A 27,728-nucleotide genomic window follows, 5' to 3' on the forward strand; every position below is an offset into this window, starting at 1 on the left:
CCTAATCGGTGTAGCACCTTCAAAGCCCCTACGATCGACTGGAGTCACATACCTGAATGTGAGAAAGTTACCTCAAGTTATAATTACATTCTTCTTCTCTACAGCAATCTACACCCCCCCCCCCCCTTTCCCCAAGAAAGCAAGCCCCCTCCTCCCTCCCACGTCACAGACAATAATTCACATGGTTATAAAAGTTACAAGCGTGGAATAATTACAATAATTATGATATAAAACGTGCTGTTTAACTTTGTGGTTTCCAAAGAAAAGCTTCGACAAAATAAAGCGGTAAGGAAAGGAGAATATGTATATTGCAGAAAGATGATACAAATAAAGACAAATAGTAGAAGATGATTGGTTTAGACAGGTATTTAAGACTTTTTCATAGGTTGACAGGTGTTTAAGACGTTTTCACACGTAGAGAGGTGTTTAAGACGTTTTCACAAGTAATGTAGACAGGTGTTTCAGACGTTTTCACAAGTAATGTAGACAGGAGTTTCAGACGTTTTCACAAGTAATGTAGACGGGTGTTCAAGACGTTTTCACAAGTAATGTAGACAGGTGTTTAAGACGTTTTCACAAGTTAAAGAGACAGGTGTTTAAGACGTTTTCACAATGTAGACAGGTGTTTAAGACGTTTTCACAAGTAATGTAGACAGGTGTTTAAGACATTTTCACAAGTAATGTAATGTAGACAGGTGTTTAAGACGTTTTCACAATTAATGTAGACAGGTGTTTAAGACGTTTACACAAGTGATGTAGACAGGTGTTTAAGACGTTTTCACAAGTAATGTAGACAGGTGTTTGAGACATTTTCACAAGTAATGTAGACAGGTGTTTCAGACGTTTTCACAAGTAATGTTGACAGGTGTTTAAGACATTTTCAGTAGTAATGTAGACAGGTGTTTAAGACGTTTTCACAAGTAATGTAGACAGGTGTTTTAGACGTTTTCACAAGTAATGTAGACAGGTGTTTCAGACGTTTTCACAAGTAATGTAGACAGGTGTTTCAGACGTTTTCACAAGTAATGTAGAAAGGTGTTTAAGACGTTTTCACAAGTAATATAGACAGGAGTTTAAGACGTTTTCACAAGTAATGTAGACAGGTGTTAAAGACGTTTTCACAAGTAATATAGACAAGAATTTATGACGTTTTCACATGTAGACAGGTGTTTGAGACGTTTTCACAAGTAATGTAGACAGATGTTTAAGACGTTTTCAAAAGTAATATAGACAAGAATTTATGACGTTTTCACGTGTAGACAGGTGTTTAAGATGTTTTCACAAGTAATATAGACAAGAGTTTAAGACGTTTTCACAAGTAATGTAGACAGGTGTTTAAGACATTTTCACAAGTAATGTAGACAGGTGTTTAGGACGTTTTCACAAGTAATGTAGACGGGTGTTTAAGATGTTTTCACAAGTAATGTAGACAGATGTTTAAGACATTTTCACAAGTAATGTAGACAGGTGTTTAAGACGTTTTCACAAGTAATGTAGACAGGTGTTTAAGATGTTTTCAGAAGTAATGTAGACAGGTGTTTAAGACATTTTCACAAGTAATGTAGACAGGTGTTTAAGACGTTTTCACAAGTAATGTAGACAGGTGTTTAAGATGTTTTCAGAAGTAATGTAGACAGGTGTTTAAGACGTTTTCACAATTAATGTAGACAGGTGTTTAAGACGTTTACACAAGTAATGTAGACAGGTGTTTAAGACGTTTTCACAAGTAATGTAGACAGTAGTTTGAACGTTTTCACAAGTAATGTAGACGGTGTTTAAGACGTTTTCACAAGTAATGTAGACAGATGTTTAAGACGTTTTCACAAGTAATGTAGACAGATGTTTAAGACGTTTTCACAAGTAATGTAGACAGATGTTTAAGACGTTTTCACAAGTAATGTAGACAGATGTTTAAGACGTTTTCACAAGTAATGTAGACAGATGTTTAAGACGTTTTCACAAGTAATGTAGACAGATGTTTAAGACGTTTTCACAAGTAATGTAGACAGATGTTTAAGACGTTTTCACAAGTAATGTAGACGGGTGTTCAAGACGTTTTCACAAGTAATGTAGACAGATGTTTTAGACGTTTGTCACATGTAATGTAGACACCTATTAGAAACGTTTTTTTTTTATTTCCAGCAGGCAGTTTTTAAAGAGAGAGAGAGAGAGAGAGAGAGAGAGAGAGAGAGAGAGAACATTCAAAATTAATTTTTCACTGTGGTTTCCATAAAGTATATCATAAAAATTTCTCCTACATACGAAATTAAAGACTATAGTATTTTGAGAGAGAGAGAGAGAGAGAGAGAGAGAGAGAGAGATTCAGGATTGACTTTACATTACGGTTTCCAAAAAATATCATTGTAAAAATATCTCATACACAAAAAGAAAGTATATAGTTTGTTGTGTGTGTGAGAGAGAGAGAGAGAGAGAGAGAGAGAGAGAGAGAGAGAGAGAGTGAGTTGTAAATTTAAGAGACAAGGTTAAAGAAGTTAAGACAGTGAAGTAAGAAGCTCCACCGAGATGTAACAAGAATAGAAACCCGTGCAAAGACATCTCGAACAGAAAACAGGAAAACAATTTGACAGCTTTAAAAATAAACCTTCCAAAGAGGAACTAAAAAAAAATAACCACTTTTTACCTCCGCCAACGAAGTTGGAGGGAGGCTATGTTTTACCCCCCTGTTAGTGTGTTCAATGAAGGACCTGTGTACCTCTCAAAGGTTTTCATTTCTCTTGATCAGTCGAAACTACACTGTTTTATTGACGCACACATAGCTGATGACATTTTGCTTGACCTTTGACCTTGGCCTTTGACCTTGACCTTCCAAAATTTAATCATTTTCAGCTTTTCACATAACAGTTAATCCCTGGAAGTTTCATTACTATACGATTAAAATTGTGGCCAGGGGAGCTGTTCACAAACACACTTTTGGCTGATTACGTAAATTGGACATTTTGCTTGACCGTGACCTTTGACCTGGACCTTCCAAAATTTAATCATTTTCAACTTTTCACATAACAGTTAATCCCTGCAAGTATCATTACTCTACAATTAAAATTGTCGCCCGGAAGCTGTTCACGAACACACTTTTGCCTGATTACGTAAATTGAACATTTTGGTTTACCGTGACCTTTGACCTTCCAAAATTTTATCATTTCCAGCTTTTTACATAAGTTAATCCCCTGCAAATTTAATTACGATTAAAATTGTGGTCAGGAAGCTATTCACAAACACACTTTTGGCTGATTACGTAAATTGGACATTTTACTTGACCGTGACCTTTGACCTTGACCTTCCAAAATTTAATAATTTTCAGTTTTTCACATAAGTTAATCCCCTTAAAATTTCATTACGATTAAAATTGTGGTCAGGAAGCTGTTCCCAAACACACAAACAGGGGGTAAAACATAACCTCCTTCTAACTTCCTTGGCGAAGCTAAAAATATATTCTGCATAACATCAACATCCAGTCCAAATATTTACAGCTTCAAAAGGCCCATTATAATAGAGGGCCCATTTAAATTGCAAGAAGATAAGCTTCCTCAAATAATCTAAAGTGCCACTGAGTGAACAAACAATCCCATACGTGGAACCTTGAACAGAGGTAATAAAAAAAAACACACGCGTGTCTCTCTCTCTCTCTCTCTCTCTCTCTCTCTCTCTCTCTCAAAAGGCGTAATTGGGAAGGGTAGTCCCGCTATTTATACGAGTCTGGTTGTGTCCATGTGACGCAAGTGGCCTTGTGGATGTTCCTGGCAGAGAAAAACACCTATAGTCTCTCTCTCTCTCTCTCTCTCTCTCTCTCTCTCTCTCCCTCCCTCTAGTAAACAGTAACACAGTAGACCAGTTCAAGAATACGTTAGACAAGATCATTAGAACTCTCTAAATGCTTCAACTAAATCGTTCTACCAAAGAGCAAATGGAGTCTCCGCGGATGAACTAAAAAGACTTTGAGGCATCTAAAATCCTTGTAATACACACACACACACACACATTCTCTCTATCTCTCTCTCTCTCTCTCTGTAGTAAACAGTAACACGGTAGACGAGTTCAAGAATACGTTAGACAAGATCATTAGAACTCTCTGAATGCTTTAACTAAATCGTTCTACCAAAGAGCAAATAGTGTCTCTGAGGATGGACTAAAAAGTCTTTGAGCATCTAACATCCTTGTAACACTCTCTCTCTCTCTCTCTCTCTCTCTCTCTCTCTCTCTCTCCTAAACAGTAACACAGTAAACGAGTTCAAGAATAAGTTAGACAAGATCATTAGAACTCTCTACATGCTTCAACTAAATCGTTCTACCAAAGAGCAAATTGAGTCTCCACGGATATAAAAAGTCTTTGAGGCATCTAACATCCTTGTAACACACTCTCTCACTCTCTCTCTCTCTCTCTCTCTCTCTCTCTCTCTCTCTCTTCCTTTCACCAAGTCAATATACATTAATCGGTGTTTGTATATATATTTTTAACAATCTTCATTTGAACACGAGAATTCCTTCAGAAAATGTTATTTTTATTAGTAAAATAAATTTTTGAATATACTTACCCGATAATCATGTAGCTGTCAACTCCGTTGCCCGACAGAATTCTATGGAGGGATACGCCAGCTATCACAATACTAGAAGGGGGTGTACTTACCAGCGCCACCTGTGGCCAGGTACTATAGTACTTCTTGTTGACACCTCCTCAATTTTTCCTCGGTCCACTGGTTCTCTATGGGGAGGAAGGGAGGGTCGATTAAATCATGATTATCGGGTAAGTATATTCAAAAATTTATTTTACTAATAAAAATAACATTTTTCAATATTAAACTTACCCGATAATCATGTAGCTGATTCACACCCAGGGGGGTGGGTGAAAACCAGTGTACAAGATTAAAGGATAGCTAAGTATCCCATATTTCATATAACAGTTATCTCAAATAACAATGAAATAATAAGTACCTGGTAAGGAAGTCGAATTGAACCGTTACTCTGCCTCTTTTTTAAGTTCGTCTTCCTTACTGAGCGCAGCGTTCCTCTTGGAGGCTGAATCAACCCAAAGGTGCTAAAGTATATAGGGCTGCAACCCCTACTAAAGGACCTCTACACAACCTCTAACCCAGGCGCTTCTCAAGAATGAATTGACCACCCGCCAAATCAAAAGGATGCGGAAGGCTTCTTAGCCTACCGTAACAACCATAAAAAACAACAATACAAGCATTCAAGAGAAAGGTTAAAAAAGGTTATGGGATTAAGGGAATGTAGTGGCTGAGCCCTCACCTACTACTGCACTCGCTGCTACGAATGGTCCCAGGGTGTAGCAGTTCTCGTAAAGAGACTGGACGTCTTTAAGATAAAATGATGCAAACACTGACTTGCTCCTCCAATAGGTTGCATCCATTATGCTCTGCAGAGAACGGTTTTTATTAAAGGCCATCGAAGTAGCTACGGCTCTTACTTCGTGGGTCCTTACCTTCAGCAATGCAAGGTCTTCCTCCTTTAAGTGAGAATGGGCTTCTCTAATCAGAAGCCTTATATAATACGAAACCCCATTCTTGGACATGGGCCTCGAAGGTTTCTTGATGGCACACCATAAGGCTTCTGACTGTCCTCGAATAGGTTTAGACCTATTAAGATAATACTTGAGAGCTCTGACAGGGCAAAGAACTCTCTCTAGTTCGTTACCTACCATGTTGGAGAGGCTAGGTATTTCAAACGATCTAGGCCAAGGACGTGAAGGAAGTTCGTTCTTTGCTAGGAATCCGAGCTGAAAAGAACATGTTGCAGATTCGGTCGTGAAACCAATGTTCTTGCTGAAGGCATGAACCTCACTGACTCTCTTAGCTGTTGCAAGGCAGACGAGGAAAAGAGTCTTGAGGGTAAGGTCCTTGAAGGAAGCTGACTGGAGAGGTTCGAACCTAGGTGACATAAGGAACCTTAAGACTACGTCTAGGTTCCAGCCTGGAGTGGATAGACGACGCTCTTTAGAAGTCTCAAAAGACTTAAGGATGTCTTGAAGGTCCTTGTTGGAAGAAAGGTCCAAACCTCTGTGGCGGAGAACTGAAGCCAACATACTCCTGTACCCTTTAATCGTAGGGGCTGAAAGGGATCTCTCATTCCTAAGATGTAATAGGAAGTCAGCTATTTGGGTCACAGAGGTATTGGTAGAGGATACTGAATTGGCTCTACACCAGCTCCGGAAGACTTCCCACTTAGATTGGTAGACTCTACGAGTGGAAACCCTTCTAGCTCTGGCAATCGCACTGGCTGCCTCCTTCGAAAAGCCTCTAGCTCTAGCGAATCTTTCGACAGTCTGAAGGCAGTCAGCCGAAGAGCGTGGAGGTTTGGATGTAACCTGTCTACGTGAGGTTGACGTAGAAGGTCCACTCTTAGAGGTAGAGTCCTGGGGATGTCGACTAGCCATTGAAGTACCTCTGTGAACCATTCTCTTGCAGGCCAAAGGGGAGCAACCAGCGTCAGCCGTGTCCCTTCGTGCGAGATGAATTTCTGCAGGACTTTGTTGATTATCTTGAACGGTGGGAATGCGTAAAGGTCGAGATGGGACCAGTTCAGCAGAAAAGCATCCACATGAACTGCTGCAGGGTCTGGAACTGGGGAACAGTACAGCGGAAGTCTCTTGGTCATGGAGGTGGCAAACAGATCTATGGTAGGTTGACCCCACAAGGTCCAAAGTCTGTTGCACACACTCTTGTGGAGGGTCCATTCCGTGGGAATGACCTGATTCCTTCTGCTTAGGCGATCTGCTGAGACGTTCATATTGCCCTGAATGAACCTCGTGACCAAAGTGAGGTTTTGACTTCTTGACCAAATGAGGAGGTCCCTTGCGATCTCGTATAGGCTCCTCGAATGGGTCCCTCCTTGCTTGGAGATGTAAGCCAAGGCTGTGGTGTTGTCTGAGTTCACCTCCACCACTTTGCCTAGCAGGAGGGACTTGAAGTTCAGCAGGGCTAAATGAACTGCTAGTAGCTCCTTGCAGTTGATGTGGAGCGTTCCCTGTTCTTCGTTCCACGTTCCCGAGCATTCCCGTCCGTTCAAGGTCGCACCCCAGCCCGAGTCCGATGCATCTGAGAAGAGATGAAGATTGGGGGTCTGAATAGCCAACGATAGGCCCTCCCTGAGAAGGAGATTGGTCTTCCACCACAAGAGAGTGGTCTTCATCTCTTTGGTGACTGGGATAGAGACTGCTTCGAGAGTCAAACCCTTGTCCCAATGAGCTGCAAGATGGAATTGAAGAGGGCGGAGGTGGAGTCTCCCTAGTTCGACGAACAGGGCCAGTGATGAAAGGTTCCCTGTGAGACTCATCCACTGTCTCACCGTGCAACTGCTCCTCTTCAGCATGCTCATGATGCAATCTAGGGCTTGGCTTATCCTTGGGGCCGATGGAAAAGCCCGAAAATCCTGACTCCGAATCTCCATTCCCAGGTACACAATGGATTGGGAGGGAATGAGCTGAGACTTTTCTATGTTGACTAATAGACCCAGTTCTCTGATTAAGTCCAAAGTCCAGTTGAGACTCTCCAGACAGCGACGACTCGTGGAGGCTCTCAACAGCCAGTCGTCTAAGTAGAGGGAGGCTCTGATGTCCGATAAGTGGAGGAATTTTGCTATATTCCTCATCAGAAGCGTGAACACCATAGGAGCTGTGCTTAGGCCAAAACACAGGGCTTGGAATTGGTAGACAACCTTTCCAAAAACGAATCTCAGGAAAGGTTGGGAGTCTGGATGAATAGGAACGTGAAAGTAGGCATCTTTCAAGTCCAACGAGACCATCCAGTCCTCCTGCCTGACCGCTGCTAGGACCGACTTCGTCGTCTCCATCGTGAACGTCTGCTTGGTGACATACGCATTGAGCGCGCTGACGTCCAGCACCGGTCTCCAACCTCCTGTCTTCTTGGCCACCAGAAAGAGACGGTTGTAGAAGCCCGGGGATTGATGGTCCCGGACTATAACCACTGCCTTCTTCTGCACAAGTAGCGATACCTCCTGGTGCAACGCTAGCCTCTTGTCCTCTTCTTTGTAGTTGGGAGAGAGGTTGATGGGAGATGTGGTCAGAGGGGGTTTGAGGCAGAATGGAATCCTGTAACCCTCCCTCAGCCAACTGACAGACTGTGCGTCTGCACCTCTCTTTTCCCAGGCTTGCCAGAAGCTCTTGAGTCTGGCTCCTACTGCTGTCTGGAGATGCGGAGAGTCAGTTTTTTCCTTTAGAGGCCTTGGAACCTTTCCTAGACTTGCTCCTGGAAGAGTCTGGACGGGAGCTTCCTCGGCTGGGGGCTCTACCACGAAAGGGCGGTATGAACCTCGTAGCAGGAGTATCAGCTACTGGGGTGCGATAAGTCCTAGGGACTGAGGTAGCAACCTTAGTCTTACGAGCCGAGGAGGCTACAAGATCATGTGTGTCCTTTTGTATCAGGGCAGCAGACAATTCCTTAACCAGCTCTTCGGGGAAGAGGAACTTCGAGAGCGGAGCGAAAAGGAGTTGAGACCTTTGACAAGGTGTAATGCTGGAGGAAAGGAAGGAACAAAGCTGTTCCCTTTTCTTAAGAACCCCTGATACAAACAACGACGCAAGCTCGCCAGATCCATCTCTAATGGCCTTATCCATGCAGGACATCAGAAGCATGGCAGAATCCTTGTCCGCAGGGGAGGTCTTCTTGCTGAGGGCCCCCAGGCACCAGTCTAGGAAGTTGAACATCTCAAATGCTCTAAAAACACCCTTCAGAAGGTGATCAAGGTCTGAGAAGGTCCAGCAAACCTTAGAGCGCCTCATTGCAGTTCTACGAGGCGAGTCTACCAGACTTGAGAAGTCAGCCTGGGCAGAGGCAGGTACTCCCAAGCCTGGTTCCTCTCCTGTGGCATACCAAACGCCCGCTTTAGAAGTGAGCTTAGTCGGAGGAAACATGCACGAAGTCTTGCCAAGGTGCTGCTTAGTCTGCAACCACTCCCCTAAGATCCTAAACGCTCTCTTAGAGGACCTTGCTAGGACTAGCTTAGTAAAGGTAGACTTAGCTGGCTGCATGCCCAGCGAAAACTCAGATGGTGGAGAGCGGGGAATAGCAGAGACAAAGTGGTCTGGGTATACCTCCCTAAACAGAGCCAAGACCTTACGAAAGTCAATAGAAGGCGGGGAAGACTTGGATTCATCCACGTCTGATGAGGGATCCAGGTGTGCCGCCTCATCATCAGACGCCTCATCACCAGAGTGTAGCGAAGAGATCGGAAAGGTATGCTGAACAGCAGAGTCAGTACGAGCTGGAACATCAATATTAGTGGTTTCCTCTTCAAGACTCTGTTGAGGGAACACCTGAGGCTCAGACTGCAAAGGCTGAACAAAAGCAGAAGCAGAAGGTAGGCGCATGGGTGGAGGAGGCTGACTCCTGGCATGAGTGGCTGAACTCAAGGGTTGAGCTTGCTGAGAGGTTGGCGGAAGCGGAGTAGTAAGTTCCTGTTCCTGTGGTGTGAGCGGAGAGCGATGAGATAGAGGCTGCGCAGAACAAAGTAATTGTCTCGCCAGTTGAGGCTCCTGAGGCGCAAGGCTAAGGTGTTGTGGTGCTTGCCTAGAGGAGGGTTGAGCTCGCTGCAGCGAGAGCTGAGGAGACTGACTCATGGTTGGGAGAGGTTGTTGTACCTCGACTGAGTGTTGCATCACTGGTGGAGCAGCAAGTGGAAGCGGAGGAAGAGGGGTATAAGCCTCCTGATCCCATTGCTGAGGTTGCCTTAAGGAAGGCGGAGGCTGAACACCACTGGGAACAGTAAACTCAGAACGTGGCTCAACATCGTACGCCTGGCAGGTGGTACTGCGGTCAGGCGGAGCGAGCGCAGGCGGAGCAAGTGCAGGCGGAGGCGGAGGCGCAACCTTCTCAGCTCGACACTCACGCATCAAGACCGAAAGTTGTGACTGCATGGACTGCAGAAGAGACAACTTAGGGTCGGCAGACACTACGGTCTGCTGAGGCAAAGCCTGAACAGCAGAGATCTGTTGCGGCAGAACCTTACTCCTCTTGGGCGGAGTGCAGTCGACTGATGACTGTGGCGAGTCAGAGCTGAGCCAATGACTGCAGCCCGGTTGAGCGCTCGCGTACTGGACTCTGCGTTTGAGTGGTCTAGAGACCTGAGTCCAGCGTTTCTTCCCTGACAATTGATCAGCGGACGAGTAAAAGACGGGCTCAATCGTCTGCAGGTGGGAGTGACGGTCTCTGGAAGACACGCCCGCAACCACCGAGAATACTTCTGTGCGCCGATCACGGCCTGCCGAACCCTTTTGCCCTTCGACATTGCTTCTCCCCTGGGCATGGGAGCTTGCAAGAGGTCCCGGACTGGGAGGACGACTGGCGCGCACAGAAGTATCCTCACGCACCACACTGACACTGACACTAGCACTTGGCACTGCACTGACACTAGCACTCGTCACAGCACTGGCACTAATACCACCCACTGCACTCTTGACCTTAAGCTCCTTGACTTCGGCCATAAGAGACTTATGATCGCTAACCACTGACTCTACTTTATCGCCTAAGGCCTGAATAGCACGCAACACAACAGACATATCAGGCTGAGGGCAAATAGTAGGTTCGGGGGTAGCCACTACAGGGGTAGGAAAAGGTAGGGGATCATGAGGTGAGGAAAAAAGTGAAGAGTGAGAAGAACTCCTCCTAACTCTGCCTCTCTCTAACTTAGTTGAATATTTCAAAAGACGGACAAAATCAAGTTCCGAAAGTCCGGCGCATTCCTCACATCGATTTTCTAACTGACAGGGCCTGTCCCTACAGTCAGAACAAGCGGTGTGAGGATCTACCGAGGCCTTCGGAATACGCCTATTACAAGACCTACATCGTCTATGGGTGGGGGCTTGTGAAATGTCAGACATCTTGAATCCAAAGAGTTAGCCAAGTGGGGTTTCAAAATCAAGCAAAAGATCGTTAACCGTTAATCAGGACTATATAAAAGCTATCTAAGCTAATATAAGAAGGTTTCCAGTAAAGCGACAGCCGAAATCAAAGAGAAATACTTCACCAAAGTCGTGAAAATACTCCAAGAACATAAGCGTATCCCAGAACGTCTTGCCGGAAGCACGACAGAGGAAAAATTTGAGGAGGTGTCAACAAGAAGTACTATAGTACCTGGCCACAGGTGGCGCTGGTAAGTACACCCCCTTCTAGTATTGTGATAGCTGGCGTATCCCTCCATAGAATTCTGTCGGGCAACGGAGTTGACAGCTACATGATTATCGGGTAAGTTTAATATTGAAAAATTAAATTTGCCTGTGATATAGCCTATGTGGTATCAAGATTTTATTATTATTATTATTATTATTATCATCATCATTATTATTATCATTACTAGCTAAGCTACAACCCAAGATGGAAAAGTAGGATGCTATAAGCCCAAGAGCTCCTGAGGAAAAAATAGCCCAGTGAGGAATGGAAATAAGGAAACAAATTATTACTTGCTAAGTTACAACCAAGCTGCAAAAGCAAGATGCTATAAGCCCAAGGGCTCCAATAGGGAAAACTGGCCCAATCAGGAAAGGAAATAAGGAAATTAATAAACTACAAGAGGAGTAATGAACAATATAGAATATTGAGAAGAGTATTATTATTATTATTATTATTATCCAAGCTACAACCCTAGTTGGAAAAGCAAGATGCTACAAGCCCAGGGGCTCCAACAGGGAAAAATAGCCCAGTGAGGAAAGGAAATAAATAAATGAAGAGAACAAATTAACAATAAATCATTCTAAAAAAAGTAACAACATCAAAACAGACATGTCATATATAAACTATTAACAACGTCAAAAATTAAAATAGACCTTTCATAAAATGTAAAGAGAGACTTATGTAAGAACACAAATAAACAAAAAACAAAAAAAATAAGTTCTTGAAATGACAATGATAAATATATGAAATACAATAAGATGAAGATGATAAAATAAGGGATAAATGAACACGAACAAAAGATACCAAAATGGAGGTATATAAAAAAACTAATGTGAGCATAAATGAAGGAAAAAAATAATGACGTTTGAATGAATGAAGAGAGAGAAAAGAACTCAAAATGAGTACTTGAAATGACCATGATAAATATATGAAATACAATAAGATGAAGAAGATAAAATAAGGGATAAATGAACACGAACTAAAGATACCAAAATGGAAGTATAAAAAAAAACTTATGTGAGCATAAATGAAGAAAAATAATGTGACGTTCGAATGAATAAAGAGAAAAGGAGAACAGAAAAAGAGAAGAATAAATGGAATATGAAGAGAACAAAAGAGAAGCCTAAATCATTTAATTCCAGGATGAAAGGGTGGAGTATGGAGCGACGTAATCAAAGGGATTAAATGTCTAGCACAGGTGAAGATATCGACCGGAGATTATTAAAGTGGTTTGGTCATGTAGTGAGGATAGAGAGGCGTGGGATTGACAAAATGGTGCCCATAATTGCATGCATAAGTATATATGTACAGAGTGAATATATATATATATATATATATATATATATATATATATATATACATATATATATGTATATATATACATATATATATGTATATATATATATATGTATATATATATGTATATATATACATATATATATATATATATATATATATATATATATATATATACTGTATATACAGTATATATATATATATATATATATATATATATATATATATCAAATAAGCCATATATATTAATACATTAAAGTCTGGATTCTCTTAACGACCTCGGGATCAGAGCCCCAGGCGAAATCACTCAAAGACTATAGTATCAGACCAGCCGGGATTTGAACCCTGGTCCAGGATACCTGTATGCCAGTGACTGAGTAGCATGGTCACTGGCAAACAGGTATCCTGGACCAGGGACCAGGGTTCAAATCCCGGCCGGTCTGATACAATAGTCTTTGAGTGATTTCGCCTGGGGCTCTGATCCCGAGGTCGTTAAGAGAATCCAGACTTTAATGTATTAATATATATGGCTCATTTGAAATATGAAAAACACGTTTAAATGTGCAAAAATTTATCATATATATATATATATATATATATATATATATATATATATATATATATATATATATATATATATATATACACAGTAATCCCTCACCATATTGCAGTTCAATTGTCATTCCCTCATTACATCGCAGATTTATAAATACCTTATAATTAAATCTATATCGCGGGTTTTTAAGCGGTTTCATATTTTTCATAATGCATACACTTCCCATACACAAAAGAAAAAAGATAAATGTCGACCATACTGTATAAAATAACTTTTGTGGTTGAATAAAATCTAAATACATATCTGAAGTGCTTCAAGAGAAACAGTAAATGTGACCAACAATACAACTATAAGAATTACATACACTGTACAGTAGTACCTCGATTTACGTGTAATTTTGAATGCGACTAAAATGGTAAACCAGTTTACAAATTCAAATTGGTTTACATGTATTGTATTAGTCTGCAAGCAAATACAATTATAAGAATTACATACACAATAATGTACAGTAGTACCTCGGTTTACGTGTAATTTTGTATACGACTAAAATAGTAAACCAGCTTACAAATTCAAATTGGTTTACAATTATTGTATCAGTCTGCGAGCAAAAAATTTCCCTCCATATGTACATTTTTGTGGGCATACACTAACGAGACTGACACATATACCCATACACCAACCATGCAATGTTCGCGGGAATTTTACGTCATTTTGTTTCGTACGAGCTTGCAACTCCCCCTTACTCAGTGCATAACTCACTCTCCAAGCTGCAATAGTGGAAGAATCATCTATGACATACGTCTATGCTATTGTTTTTTGTGTAGGTGTGATTGCTATTGTTCATTATAAACACATTTTGCGCTGCGTCGTAAAGTTAACAGTGTCATGACGGTGGGGCCCCAAGATGATTAAGAAAGACAGTAAGATGGACAAAATTATGCGTGCGGCCGACTTGCAAGATTATGCGTGCAGCCGACCTGCAAAAACTGAACACTTGTACTGCATCATCCACAATTAGCAAATATAATTCTGATCAATAAAGAAGATATCGAAGCATTAGACGATGCAAAACCGGTGGTGTCATTGAAGACACAACGGCACCATGTTCTTACTTCTGAGAGACCTCCGCTTATCTGGATTGAGGAGCAGTACAGTAATTAGGTGATACAAATACCGATAACACCATATTGGAAAAAAGCAATGGCACTGGTTTAAAGGTTTAAAGGCCACTCATGAATGGCAGAGCCAAGGGACAATGACACTGCCCTATCAAGTAGGACAATGCCCTAGAGACTGACCTTATATACATATGATCAGCGACCAAGCCCCTCTCCACCCAAACTAGGACCAAGGAGGGCCAAGCAATGGCTGCTGATGACTCAGCAGATAGACCTATAGGCTCCCCTGAACCCTCAATCCTTAGCTCACAAGGATGGTGAGATTGAAGCAACCAAAGAAACTAACGAGTTTAAGTGGGACTCAAACACCAGTCTGGCATTCACCAGTAAGGGACGTTTCTACATCGGCCACCACAACCCTGAATAAGGTGCAGCATCAAGGGAATGCAAAGATTTCTACTGAGGAGGAGATTTTAAGAATGTGGGAAAGCATACAAAATTTTATAAAAGATACGACTTCGACAGAGCGCATGGCGAATATATTTACTAAATAGAGGGGCACTCAGTAGAGCACAGATCTCTGTCCCAGCAACTTACTTCTCAACCTTTTGCTCCACCTTGACCTTTGACTTAACTTGTATTAAATAGTGTAGATTTTCATACACTCAAATATGAACCAAGTTTGAAGTCTCTGTGACAACAATGTCCAAACTTATGGATGATTACGTGAATTGGACATTTTGCTTGACCGTGACCTTCCAAAATTTAATAATTTCCAGCTTTGTACAAAAATTAATCCAATCCAGGAAGCTGTTCACAAACACACACACGCACAAACCGTTGGCGGAGGTAACAATATGATATTGCATGTCCCTGAAATATTAAAGATAAGGACAAAGCAGTTGATTCTAGACAGATTCCTTGTCAGAAATGAATGTAAGTGTGTGAAATCAAGACGACCAAGTGTCTAGTAAACATAAATTAAACGATGCAATTACTGATAGCGAACACTTAAGAGAGAAATCCCAATAAAGTTCTCATAAAGGGAAATTCTCTCTACAAGCAGTTACCCCCAAACTTCCTCCTCTCTTGTCCCCTTCATGCCAGCCATGATTCTCCTCTAAGGTAAAATGCGAGTAAGTCTATCAATATTTACTCCTTTTTTTGATTAGCGATTTGTATTCATTTCTGATGCTAGGAGTTATAAATTATTATAAATTGTTCCCTAAACTAACATCATAAACTTTTAAAAATGAGTGTATACAGTATATGTATTTATGGGCAAGTGGAACACACAAAGTGTATTTCCTTTATTTCTTATGGAACAATTATGAAAAAATTATTATTGTTTATGAGCATTTTAGGTTCCGAGCTTGCTCCCAGAATGGATTAAACTTACAAAATGAGGTAGCACCATGCTAGAAAATACACTACACCGTCTATAGTATCATAGGATAAAAATAATTACTGCAGACGCAAACGTACGTGACATTTAAAGTTAGGCTGCCATTCATAAAATAACACATTTGTAACATTTAAACGTTCAATGTACTCATGAGGGGACGACATAAAGGACAAGGGATTATGCTATCGCACAATGTTCTAAAGACCGAAAACATACATATAATAATGTCATCAATGATAAAGTGACCCCTTCCCAACGAGATAACACATTTGCAACATTTAAACGTTCTATGCCCTCATGAGGGAACGGCAAAAAGGACAAGAAATTATGTTACATTATGTTATATACAATGTTCTCAAGACCGAAAACATACATATAATAATGTCATCAATGCTAAAGTGACCCCTTCCCAACGAGATAACACATTTGCAACATTTAAACGTTCTATGCCCTCATGAGGGGACGGCAAAAAGGACAAGACATTACGTTACATTATGTTATATACAATGTTCTCAAGACCGAAAACGTACATATATTAATGTAATCAAGGCTAAAGTGTCCCCTTCCCCACGAGATAACACATTACCAGCATTTAAACGTTTCCTGCTGCTGCCTCCGATACCTTAGATGACCGCGGAGGTAGCAGCAGTAGAGGATTCAGCATTATGAAGCTTCATCTGTCGTGGATAATGTGGGAGGGTGGGCTGTGGCACCCTAGCAGTACCAGCTAAACTCAGTTGAGTCCCTTGTTAGGCTGGAGGAACGTAGAGAGTAGAGGTCCCCTTTTTATTTTTGTTTCATTGTTGATGTCGGCTACCCCCCAAAGTTGGGGGAGGTGCCTTGGTATATGTATGTATGTATGTCCCTCATGATGGGACGGCAAAAGGGACAAGGCATTATGTTACATTACCTTATTGCATAATGTTTTAAAGATCGAAAACATACATATAATAATGTAATCGACGCTAAAGTGTCCCCTTCCCCCAAACCTAAGACCATAAAGCCAGGTAATAACTGCTGATGACTCAGCAATCCGACCAATGGGTCACCCACAATGTGTTTTGCTTTATTTTGGGGGTGAAATCTATCATACCAAGAATGAATGAATGAAAGATTTGAAGCTCTCTGGCATCCTATCATCGAAGGTCATTGACGATGATATCGTTTATTATAAATAAAGACTAGAAGAATATTCAATTAAAACCAGAAAAGTAAATATGTTATAAAGGTTAAATAGCTTTTGAAAGAAATCTAAAAATGCCACTAGCATTGTATGACACATCATCTCCAAGGATGAAACTGCCATCTTCACCTCAAGCCTGAAACAGATATCTGTGGACCAACAAATTACAAATCACAGACAAATCCACTAAGATACCAACACACTACATCATTTTGGAGCTACATATGAATTAACTCCGTTCACTACCTAACCTATTCATACTTCCCTTTTTAAACACAATTTCTTATAAGTTTGAACAGGGAAAACCTAGTACAGTACTGTACATTGTTTTAGGAAGAATCATCACAGTATGTAAGATAATACATTGACGCTTTTTTTTCCGCGTATACTGCACTGTATGAAACTCCAATATGCCAAAAGTTCAAGCAAACATAAGTCATACGCTAAGGAAATTTGATTAAGTGTGTTAGTGCATGTACAAACAGATCATACTGTACGTACATTAAGACCTCCAGTTTTTAGGTTCTTGAGAATCTTACTGTTTGGTATTTACAAATCTTCTTAATTACAAGCAACATGCGAAGATGAATGCTATCGCAAAGCAAAAATTAATTCCCAAATAGTTAACTACTTTCCCACTGTTATATATCAAGGGGGCAATTGCCTAATGCATATAACATATAATCTACTGTATAGACAATACACTTGAGGGTACACTCGGGCACACTCTTCTATCTAATTTCTCTTCCTCTTCTTTTCTTAATTTTTTTTATAGTTTATATGGGAAATATTTATTCTAATGTTGTTACTGTTCTTAAAATATTAAATTTTTCCTTGTTTCCTTTCCTAACTGAGCTATTTTCCCTGTTGGGGCCCCTGGGCTTATAGCATCCTGCTTTTCCTAATAGGGTTGTGGCTTAGCAAGTAATAATAATAATAATAAAAGGCACATTTCCCTCATTCAGTTTAAGAAAAACATCGACAATGTTTCTAAAACGATAGCCTATCGAAAAACCATAACTACTGTTGTAGAATGATTTATTGTTAATTTGTTATCATCATTTATTTATTTCCTTATTTCCTTTCCTCACTGGGCTATATTTCCCTGTTGGAGCCTTTGGGCTAACAGCATCTTGCTTTTCCAACTAAGGTTGTAGCTTGGGTAGTAATAATAATAATCATACATACATACATATACCAAGGCACTTCCCCAATTTTGGGGGGTAGCCGACATCAAACAAATGAAACAAAAAAGGGGACGTCTACTCTCTAATGTCCCTCCCAGCCTAACAAGGGACTCAACCGAGTTCGGCTGGTACTGCTAGGGTGGCACAGCCCACCCTCCCACATTATCAACCACAGATGAAGCTTCATAATGATGAATCCCCTACTGCTGCTACCTCCGCGGTCATCCAAGGCACTGGAGGAAGCAGCAGGGCCTACCGGAACTGCGTCACAATCGCTCGCCATTCATTCCTATTTCTAGCACGCTCTCTTGCCTCTCTCACATCTATCCTCCTATCACCCAGAGCTTCCTTCACTCCATCCATCCACCCAAACCTTCACCTTCCTCTTGCAATAAAATAATAATAATAACAATAATAATAATAATAATGAAGTAGATGAGAATGAGGTCTATAAAAATTTAATTCTGTTGTACAGTACTATAAAAGTAACAATAATTCATTTGTAAACCTGCAAAGCCCAGTAACTTGAATCCAGGAAGTCAAAATCACAGACTAAAAATGGAAATTGCAATAAAATAAAGCTGAAAATCAAACCAGGCACAGTCAAATATGGACTAAGACCATTATACAGTAAAATAAAATACGCATGTATCACAACGATACCATATGTAAATCTCAAATACGCAATGTTGTCAACTCGTGAAGAGGCAAAAGCAGTTTTGCATAGCATGTGAAAGAAGTCTTGCATGTTATGCAGTAGTAGTTTTGCTTGGCAAAACAAGAATTTCATCTAATAAAAGACTTATAAACACCAGGACTAAAAAAAAAACACTAGATCTACATATTAGCTCCTTATAACTCTTCGCTAAAAATGTAATAAATAATCTAAGAAAATTATAACTACCCTACACTGATTATCCTCTCTACTATAAAAAGACACTAAATAAAATAAATTAATCTGTAATCTTAAGAGACTTGTGTATCCCCTTATACATAAAAGAGGATACAAACCCCTTAATATCTGATTGCCATGTTCTAACAGTAAGAATGCCCCTGGCTTGAAAGAGAATAAGAGAAGCTATTTAAAAAAAAAAAAAAGAATCAAGACACGAAAATCCCTGTCAACTCTACTAAAACCTCCACAGCAGACCAAGACAGAGGGCCACACTCACACAATACATAGCAATAGTTATATAGGATTTGTAGTGGAGACGAATAAGAATGTGCCTGACTACGGGTACAAAAGGCTTAGCCATACTGTGGACAGCAAATATTTCATAAGGTCCTTCGTGAAGAACTCGAACCGGTTGCTTTCTATATCCACTGTGATCTGAAAGTCGAATTAGCACCTTGGTCCGACAGTTATTTTCAAATATGATGCTTGGAACAGTAAAGCATATGATTTATCAAAAGCTTTCTTTCTAATACTGGAATCACACTATAGTCAATTTCTTTTAGCGATGCAGATTTGCACCGACTCACAGCAGTGCCTTTTTAGCTCGGAAAAGTTTCCTGATCGCTGATTGGTTGGAAGAGATAATTTTAACCAATCAGCGATCAGGAAACTTTTCCGAGCTAAAAGGGCACCGCTGCGAGTCGGTGCAAATCTGCACCGCTAAAAGAAATGGACTATAGTCATTTCTTGCTCTAGGTTTTCGTCAACCTCCAGGTGATGCTTGCGAGCGAAAGTGTTGCAGACTCGCACTACGATCTCGCAGTTCGAGGAGCAAATAGGAAAAAGTGTAAACAAAACTGATCAGCTGACATCGTCATGGCAACCAGAAATGTTCTAATAGAATATCACGTGAATTGAAGAATTTTACAATTACCATAGGATGAACAAAGCAGAAATTTATTATATCTTGAGGCTTGTTGGACTCAAGATTGCCAAGCATGAGCACGTCCTATTTCCAGCAGCCTTCTTTTTTGTTTACATCTTTAGTCATGTTCGCGGTTTGTGCTCGCTGCTTCCCATCCAGTCGGGAAGCCAATAACTCGAGCAAAATGCTCCCAGTTTCCCATTTTCGGCAGCAACGGCTCGCTGCTGGCGAAAAATAAACCTAGTGAGATTTCAGCTTAAAAAATATGTATAACCATCCCTCTGATACCTCAATGAACAACGGCAATGCAAAAAGCATGCGCCAAAATAAAAGTGTTATATAGCTACAAGCAAGAATTTGTAGCCATCCTTAATGATTTTTCTATAAAAAGCTTCAGTTTTACACCAGCTAACATTTTAAGAACACCACAACATCACTTACGAAATGTAAAATGAAAACACTTATGAGATCACTAAAATATAGGATATAGTACATACTGTATATTAAATCACTTTCTCACCCAATATATTCTATCCACAAAAAATATATCCTTGGACTGGCATATAAAATATAAATTGCAAAAACAAAATGCAAGAACTGGAGCAAGTCTTTAAATATGATTTGATAAAGTACTGCATAAAAAAGAACCACTGTTGATGACATCATAACATAAAATCTATTACCACTCTCCCCACCCTAAAGAAATACCTTTCACAAAGAAGTCTCTTATCACAAAAGTTACAATCCTGTCACTACCAAATTTTGAAAACTTTGGTTGAATTTTTGCTTAAATCTAAACAGCTGTAACAGGGACAATAAAAGTAAACAATAACGACTTCTTTGCTAAGGGTAACTAGAGGGGCACTCAGTAGAGTGCAGACCTCCGCCGCGGCAGCTTATTTCTCGACCTTTGACCCTAATATGTTATAATTGGCGTGGATTTTCATACTCAAACACAAACCAAGTTTGAAGTCTGTGACAACGATGTCCAAACTTAAGGCTGATTACGTTAAGTTAATCCCTGCTAGTTTCATTACTCTACGATTCAAATTGTAGCCAGGAAGCTGTTCACAAACAAACACATAAACAGGGGGTTAAACATAACCTCCTTACAACTTTGATGGAGGAGGTGATAAGAATTATGCAGACATGAGCACCTATTCTTGGTAGTCAAGTGGAGGCAGACATAACCAATCACTGCCTGAGCCCAACCGTTAACGTATGGCTTAATATCATCGCAACCTTCATCAAACCTCAAGTTAGGTTAGGTACAGTGACACTAGGCTAAGCTAGTACAGTATCCTTGAAACAAGGCATATCCATTACAGCGATAACATTACTGAGTGAATCCACAAAGCAGTCACTACTCTGATAGTAGCTGCGCCAAAAATTGCTAACGGAATTTACATTTTGATGGGAACAAACCCTGAAACTATGGCCGCTTTCGCACATATGGATTTTTCGCTGTCTAAAACATGAAGTCGTACAATATTCATATGTTGCTTTTGCCATATTGACCATTCACAGACGTATTCGATGTGTGTGAAAGCGCCCATAGAAACCAATGGGTATTTGAAAGCATGATGTCATATTATGGACTGTGAACAGTGATAATTCGATAACGTGTGAAAGAAGCCTAATGAACGCAGGCATTTGATACGTCTCAGTCGATGATAAATAAATGAACCAAACCATAAATTACTTTGGTAGGTAAAAAAGCTATAGAAATTTGGGCAATATGCGCACGTGATAACAGTGATGAACTTCCATACCTAACCATGAGAAAGATAAATAAAACTGATAAAAATACTACTGTATTATCATAATTATAATCAGCTCCGGTAGGCTCTGCTGCTTCCTCCGGTGCCTTAGATGACCGCGGAGGTAGGAGCAGTAGGGGATTCAGCATTATGAAGCTTCATCTGTGGTGGATAACGGGGGAGGGTGGGCTGTGGCACCCTAGCAGTACCAGCTGAACTCGGTTGAGTCCCTTGTCAGGCTGGGAGGAACGTAGAGAGTAGAGGTCTCCTTTTTTTGTTTTGTTTCATTTGTTTATGTCGGCTACCCCCCAAAATTGGGGGAAGTGCCTTGGTATATGTATGTATGTATGTATGTATGTATAATCAGCAACAGTTATGGATATACTAGTGTACCCGAGCAGTCAAAAATGGCGTCTAAATATTTCCATATATATGTGAGCGCACACACAGTTTCAACCCTTCCCATCTCCTCCCCATTTCCTGCTAGTTTGATTTAAATAACCCTCTTACTTTTGTTCTTCACATAAAACTCATAGGTCACGTTAGGTAAACTGTTACCCTTTTATTATCATTACTGTTATTATTATTAATTTAATGTGATCCAACCTATCACGGGTATCGCAACAGCCCTTTTGAATAGCCTTCCGTAATTCCAATACAGTTCTAGACAGCCAGCCGTCGTTCAGCATTAAAACTTGTAACACCAAGTTATTTGGATTTATAGCTTACATAAAATGTATGCTTTTGAATTTGATTTGATTTTTTAAGTTAGCTGTAATATACACAATATTTGGTTTTAATCATATCTTAAAAAACTGGCTTTGAATCCAGCATCGTTTAATTAAGCTTAGATTTGCGCACATTTCACAATAAGAGAAAATCAGATTGAAAGGTATGGTATGAGCCAAAGCTGATGAAAATCATTCTTGTTAATAAATATTTTTATTTTAATGTTACTATTCTTAAAATATTCTATTTCTCCTGGTTTCCTTTCCTCACAGGGCTATTTTTCCTGTTAGAGCCCCTGGGCTTATAGCATCCTGCTTTTTTAACTAGGGTTGTAGCTTAGCAAGTTATAGTAATAATAATAATAATAATAATCACGTCTTTAATGCATTCCTTCTCTTACTCTCCCTATCTAAAGACACAAAAAAAATTCAGTTTAGCCTGAAAAAGATAAAACACCTAAAAAGTATTTTGGAAAGCCATTTCATTAGAATGAAAATCTGGCAGGGCAAGGCCTAGCCTAGGCCTAACCAATCTATTTATAAGAGGCCTCCTCTAGGCCTAACCAACCTATTTATAACAAAGATACAATTCCCAGTCTTATTCTGTATCGTTAGTTGTAATTGCCTTAGAACAACAATGAAAATATGAAAAAAAATAACTTCGCCTTTAACTTTATACATTATAAATGTATATCAATTTGGATTGAGTGACAGCTAGGCTGACACTATTCCAATGTTGTTTACATAAAATATGAATATTCATACCTATGTCGTTGGATTCGACCAAAGGAAGTAAGTTTATATCAAAATATCATTTAATAAAATAAAATTTTGAGGTGTATGTATGATAGCGGCCACCTGTATGTATTATTGTCTAGCTTAGAATACGGCAGTGTAAGGGGGGTCATTTTGGGGTGTATGTATGATAGCGGCCACCTGTATGTATTATGTCTAACTTAGAATACGGCAGTGTAAGGGGGGTCACAAGAGGGTGTTGGCCCATCCCCCCCCCACCCCCGGTTAGGTAAGTAAGTAAGGACATGGCTTGTAGGTTAGGTTAGGGGGGAAAGTTTAGGGTAGTTGATACCCATTTTTAATGAACACGTGAGGAACTGGCCGCTGATGTACAAAGGCTCCAAAATTGTTAATCCATAAAATAAAATTGTTAATCCATAAAATAAAATCGTTAATCCATATAAAAAATAAAAAATAATTATACCATAATCACTTATTGTTTGAAGAGGGAAAAATTTGATTATCTTTTAACAGCTGAAAGGTGAATTAACAATGGTGTATAAATATCCTAATTTCTTATATGGTGGATAAACATCTCAATTTCTTATAAGGTATATAAACATCCTAATTTCTTATACGGTGTAAAAACATCCTAATTTCTTATATGGTGTATAAACATCTCAATTTCTTATATGGTATATAAACATTAAGGGAGTAGTAAAAAATAGAGGGTTGGGCATGAATGTAAAGAGAGTCCTTATTGAGAAAGTGATTGTACCAACTGTGATGTATGGATCGGAGTTGTGGGGAATGAAAGTGATGGAGAGACAGAAATTGAATGTGTTTGAGATGAAGTGTCTGAGGAGTATGGCTGGTGTATCTCGAGTAGATAGGGTCAGGAACGAGGTGGTGAGGGTGAGAACGGGTGTAAGAAATGAGTTAGCGGCTAGAGTGGATATGAATGTGTTGAGGTGGTTTGGCCATGTTGAGAGAATGGAAAATGGCTGTCTGCTAAAGAAGGTGATGAATGCAAGAGTTGATGGGAGAAGTACAAGAGGAAGGCCAAGGTTTGGGTGGATGGATGGTGTGAAGAAAGCTCTGGGTGATAGGAGGATAGATGTGAGAGAGGCAAGAGAGCGTGCTAGAAATAGAAATGAATGGCGAGCGATTGTGACGCAGTTCCGGTAGGCCCTGCTGCTTCCTCCAGGGCCTTAGATGACCGCGGAGGTAGCAGCAGTAGGGGACTCAGCAGTATGAAGCTTCATCTGTGGTGGAAATGTGGGAGGTTGGGCTGTGGCACCCTAGCAGTACCAGCTGAACTCGGTTGAGTCCCTGGTTAGGCTGGAGGAACATAGAGAGTAGAGGTCCCCTTTTTTGTTTTGTTCTTGTTGATGTCGGCTACCCCCCAAAATTGGGGGAAGTGCCTTTGGTATATGGATGGATGGATAAACATCCTAATTTCTTATATGGTGTAAAAACATCCTAATTTCTTTTATGGTGTATAAATATCGTAATTTCTTATATGGTGTATAAACATCCTAATTTCTTAAATGGTGTATAAACATCCTAATATCTTACATGGTGTATAAACATCCTAATATCTTAAATGGTGTATAAACATCCTAATTTCTTACATGGTGTATAAACATCCTAATTTCTTTTATGGTGTATAAATATCCTAATTTCTTATATGGTGTATAAACATCCTAATTTCTTATATGGTGTATAAACATCCTAATTTCTTATATGGTTTATAAACATCCTAATTTATTATATGGTGTATAAACATCCTAATTTCTTATCTATCTGACAAACTAAGTTATATTGAAATAAAATAAAATATATTGCTAAAAGTGTCATAGCCAAGATTAGTTTTTTCTTCTTCCTTAATTAAATAACGAATAACAAACATCTATTATCTATCATTGCTAAGCTACAACCCTAGTTGTAAAAGCAGGATGCTACAAACCCAAGGGCTCCTACAGGGAAAAAACAGCCCAGTGAGGAAAGAAAATAAGGAAATAAATAAACTGAGACGTAATCGTAAAATATAATTACAAAATATCTTTAGATCAGTTGGAAAAGCAGGATGCTACAAACCCGAGGGCTCCTACAAGGGAAAAAACAGCCCAGTGAGGAAAGAAAATAAGGAAATAAATAAACTACGAGACGTCATAGTAAAAACATTATAAAACATCGTTAGAATAAATGTCATATATAGTAAACAAGGAAGATATGCCTATCTAATATCACCTTAAATAAGGCTTTTTAGGATTAATGGCATGCATATTACTTAAAAATAACGCCTCACAAGCTTGATAATATCAATATAACAACTCAAAATCGAATACAACAGCGCAAAGATGAATTAAAAAGCCCAAAAATCCAATACATCATCCAGAGAAGTGGGACAGCAGAGACCATCAAATCCATTACTGATCGTAGGTGGGGTAGAAATAATACTTTCTACTCCCGACTAACATTAAAAAAACGAGTAAAATAAACATTATTATGCGACTGGAAGTTGAATAAAGACATCATCTACACATACCATTACTATTGAAGACGAGTAAAACAGCTGAGAGTTAGAAAAATCCACAAATTAATCGTTAGCGTCTGTCCGTCACCCGCTTTCTCGGTCCACTGAAAGTAAACAGAACGCAAGACTAGTGAGCGAGCCTCGAATGCTGGGGTCGTTCGGTAGACTCGTTTCAGGGCGAGGGCCGGAATATTTGAATCCTATAATTATTATTATTATAATTACTTTATTATTATTATTATTATTATTATTATTATTATTATTATTATTATTATTATTATTATTAATTGCTAAGCTACAACCCTAGTTGGAAAAGCCCAGGGGATAACGCAAGACTAGTGAGCGAGCCTCGAATGCTAGGTCGTTCCGTAGACTCGTTTCAGGGCGAGGGCCGGAAGATTTGAATCCTGTTTGAATTATTGTTATTATTATTATAATTACTTGCTAAGCTACAACCCTAATTGGAAAAGCAAGATGCTATAAGCACAAGGGCTCTAATAGGGAAAAATATACTGTAAACAGAACGCAAGACTAGTGAGCGAGCCTCTAATGCTGGGTCGTTCCGTAGACTCGTTTCAGGGCGAGGGCCGGACGATTTGAATAATATTTGAATTATTATTATTATTATTATTATTATTATTATTATTATTATTATTATTATTATTATTATTATTATTATTATAATTACTTGCTAAGCTACAACCCTAGTTGGAAAAGCAGAATGCTATAAGCCCAGGGGCTCCAATAGGGAAAATAGCCCAGTGAGGAAAGGAAACAAGGAAAACTAAAATATCTTACGAACAGTAACAACATTGCAATAAATATTTCTTAAATAAACTATAAAAAGCAGAGGAAGAGAAATTAGATAGAATATTGTGCTTGAGTGTACCCTCAAGCAAGAGATCTCTAACCCAAGACAGTGGAAGACCGTGGTACAGAGGCTATGTTACTACCCAAGACTAGAGAACAATGGTTTGATTTTGGAGTGTCCTCCTAGAAGAGCTGCTTACCATAGCTAAAGAGTCTCTTCTATCCTTACCAAGAGGAAATTAGCCACTAAACAAATACAGTGCAGTAATTAACCCCTTGAGCGAAGAAGAATTGTTTAGTAATCTCAGTGTTGTCAGGTATATGAGGACAGAGGAGAATCTGTAAAGAATAGGCCAGACTATACGGCGTATGTGTAGGCAAAGGGAAAGTGAACCATAACCAGAGAGAAGGATTCAATGTAGTACTGTCTGGCCAGTCAAAGGACCTCATAACTAGCGGTAGTATTTCAACGGGCGGCTGGAATGAGAATGAAAATTGTGTCTGATATTTTGTCCTTTGCAACAAATCATCTTTATAATGGCGACGTTTTTGTTATAATGTGCGGTTCCGTAGTTGAAAGGGTTCGAAACTAATCCGGTTATTCGAAAATGCATTGATAGATTACGTGATTTACAATTAAAAAGGAGCAAATTGCAAACAATATGTTTATGTCCAACGTGCTCCCCCTAATTCAATGCGGGATTTTATCTTTAATACCAAACTGTAATAGAATCCCAGCCTGATGTAGGCAGGCCATCCCTGTAGCCTATATATATATATAGCTTTCTTTAAATTTCATTGGATTCAAATGAAAACGGAACTCATTTCTCCTGGTCAGCTTGAAATATGACTAAATCCCTGTGAAATTGCAAATTCAAGTTCTGATAGCTTATTTTCGCGCCTATTTCACGTTTTATCTTATATTCGTGTTCTACGAACTTTAATTCCTAGTATATCTTGATATATTTATATTATTAGAAGGGCTTAGTATGAGTAAAAATGACAGTGATAAATATTTTATGATTTAGTGCGACCAATCATTTTCATCAGGTCATCCAAATGAGGTTTTGAAATACATAATATTATTATAATTATCGTGCAAATAATTGATAATTAATTAACTTAAATTCTTCAGGAAATTTTCTTCCTATTATTTTACGTATAATTCCTTAGTTGGTAAATCAAGGGGCGTTAATTTAGTGATAAAACATTCACTAGTACAGCAATTTCGTATGAGTCTCCATATCGTTTATTTAACACTATTGCAATATTTCCAAAGACTATTATTCAAACTAACTTGCTTGGAATAATGTATTTTTCAAAGGAGAGTTATTATGGCTCCAAAATAATGAAAATATTAGTTCCCAAAAGTAGCTGAAGACTTTTTTGTTTTCTAAGTCTTTCGATAATGTGGATTAAATAAACAATATGA

General features: G+C 39.4%; 1 protein-coding gene across 11 annotated transcripts in view; it reads right to left on the reverse strand.

Annotated features, from left to right (window-relative positions):
- LOC137620479 (tyrosine-protein kinase Src64B-like) overlaps positions 1-25,596 on the reverse strand; it is a 145,615-nt gene extending 120,019 nt beyond the window's left edge. For 8 of the 11 annotated variants that reach the window (XR_011040064.1, XR_011040063.1, XM_068350644.1 and 5 more), the window contains exon 1: positions 25,499-25,584. The gene's annotated coding sequence lies outside the window, so the exon portion shown is untranslated. Of the gene's footprint in view, positions 1-25,498 lie in introns of all 11 variants that reach the window. The other 3 variants (XM_068350643.1, XM_068350637.1, XM_068350641.1) reach the window with 1 other exon arrangement.
- Positions 25,597-27,728: the final 2,132 nt, after the last annotated feature.

Source organism: Palaemon carinicauda, chromosome 27, assembly GCF_036898095.1.
Source record: "Palaemon carinicauda isolate YSFRI2023 chromosome 27, ASM3689809v2, whole genome shotgun sequence".
Classification (NCBI taxonomy): Eukaryota; Metazoa; Arthropoda; class Malacostraca; order Decapoda; family Palaemonidae; genus Palaemon; species Palaemon carinicauda.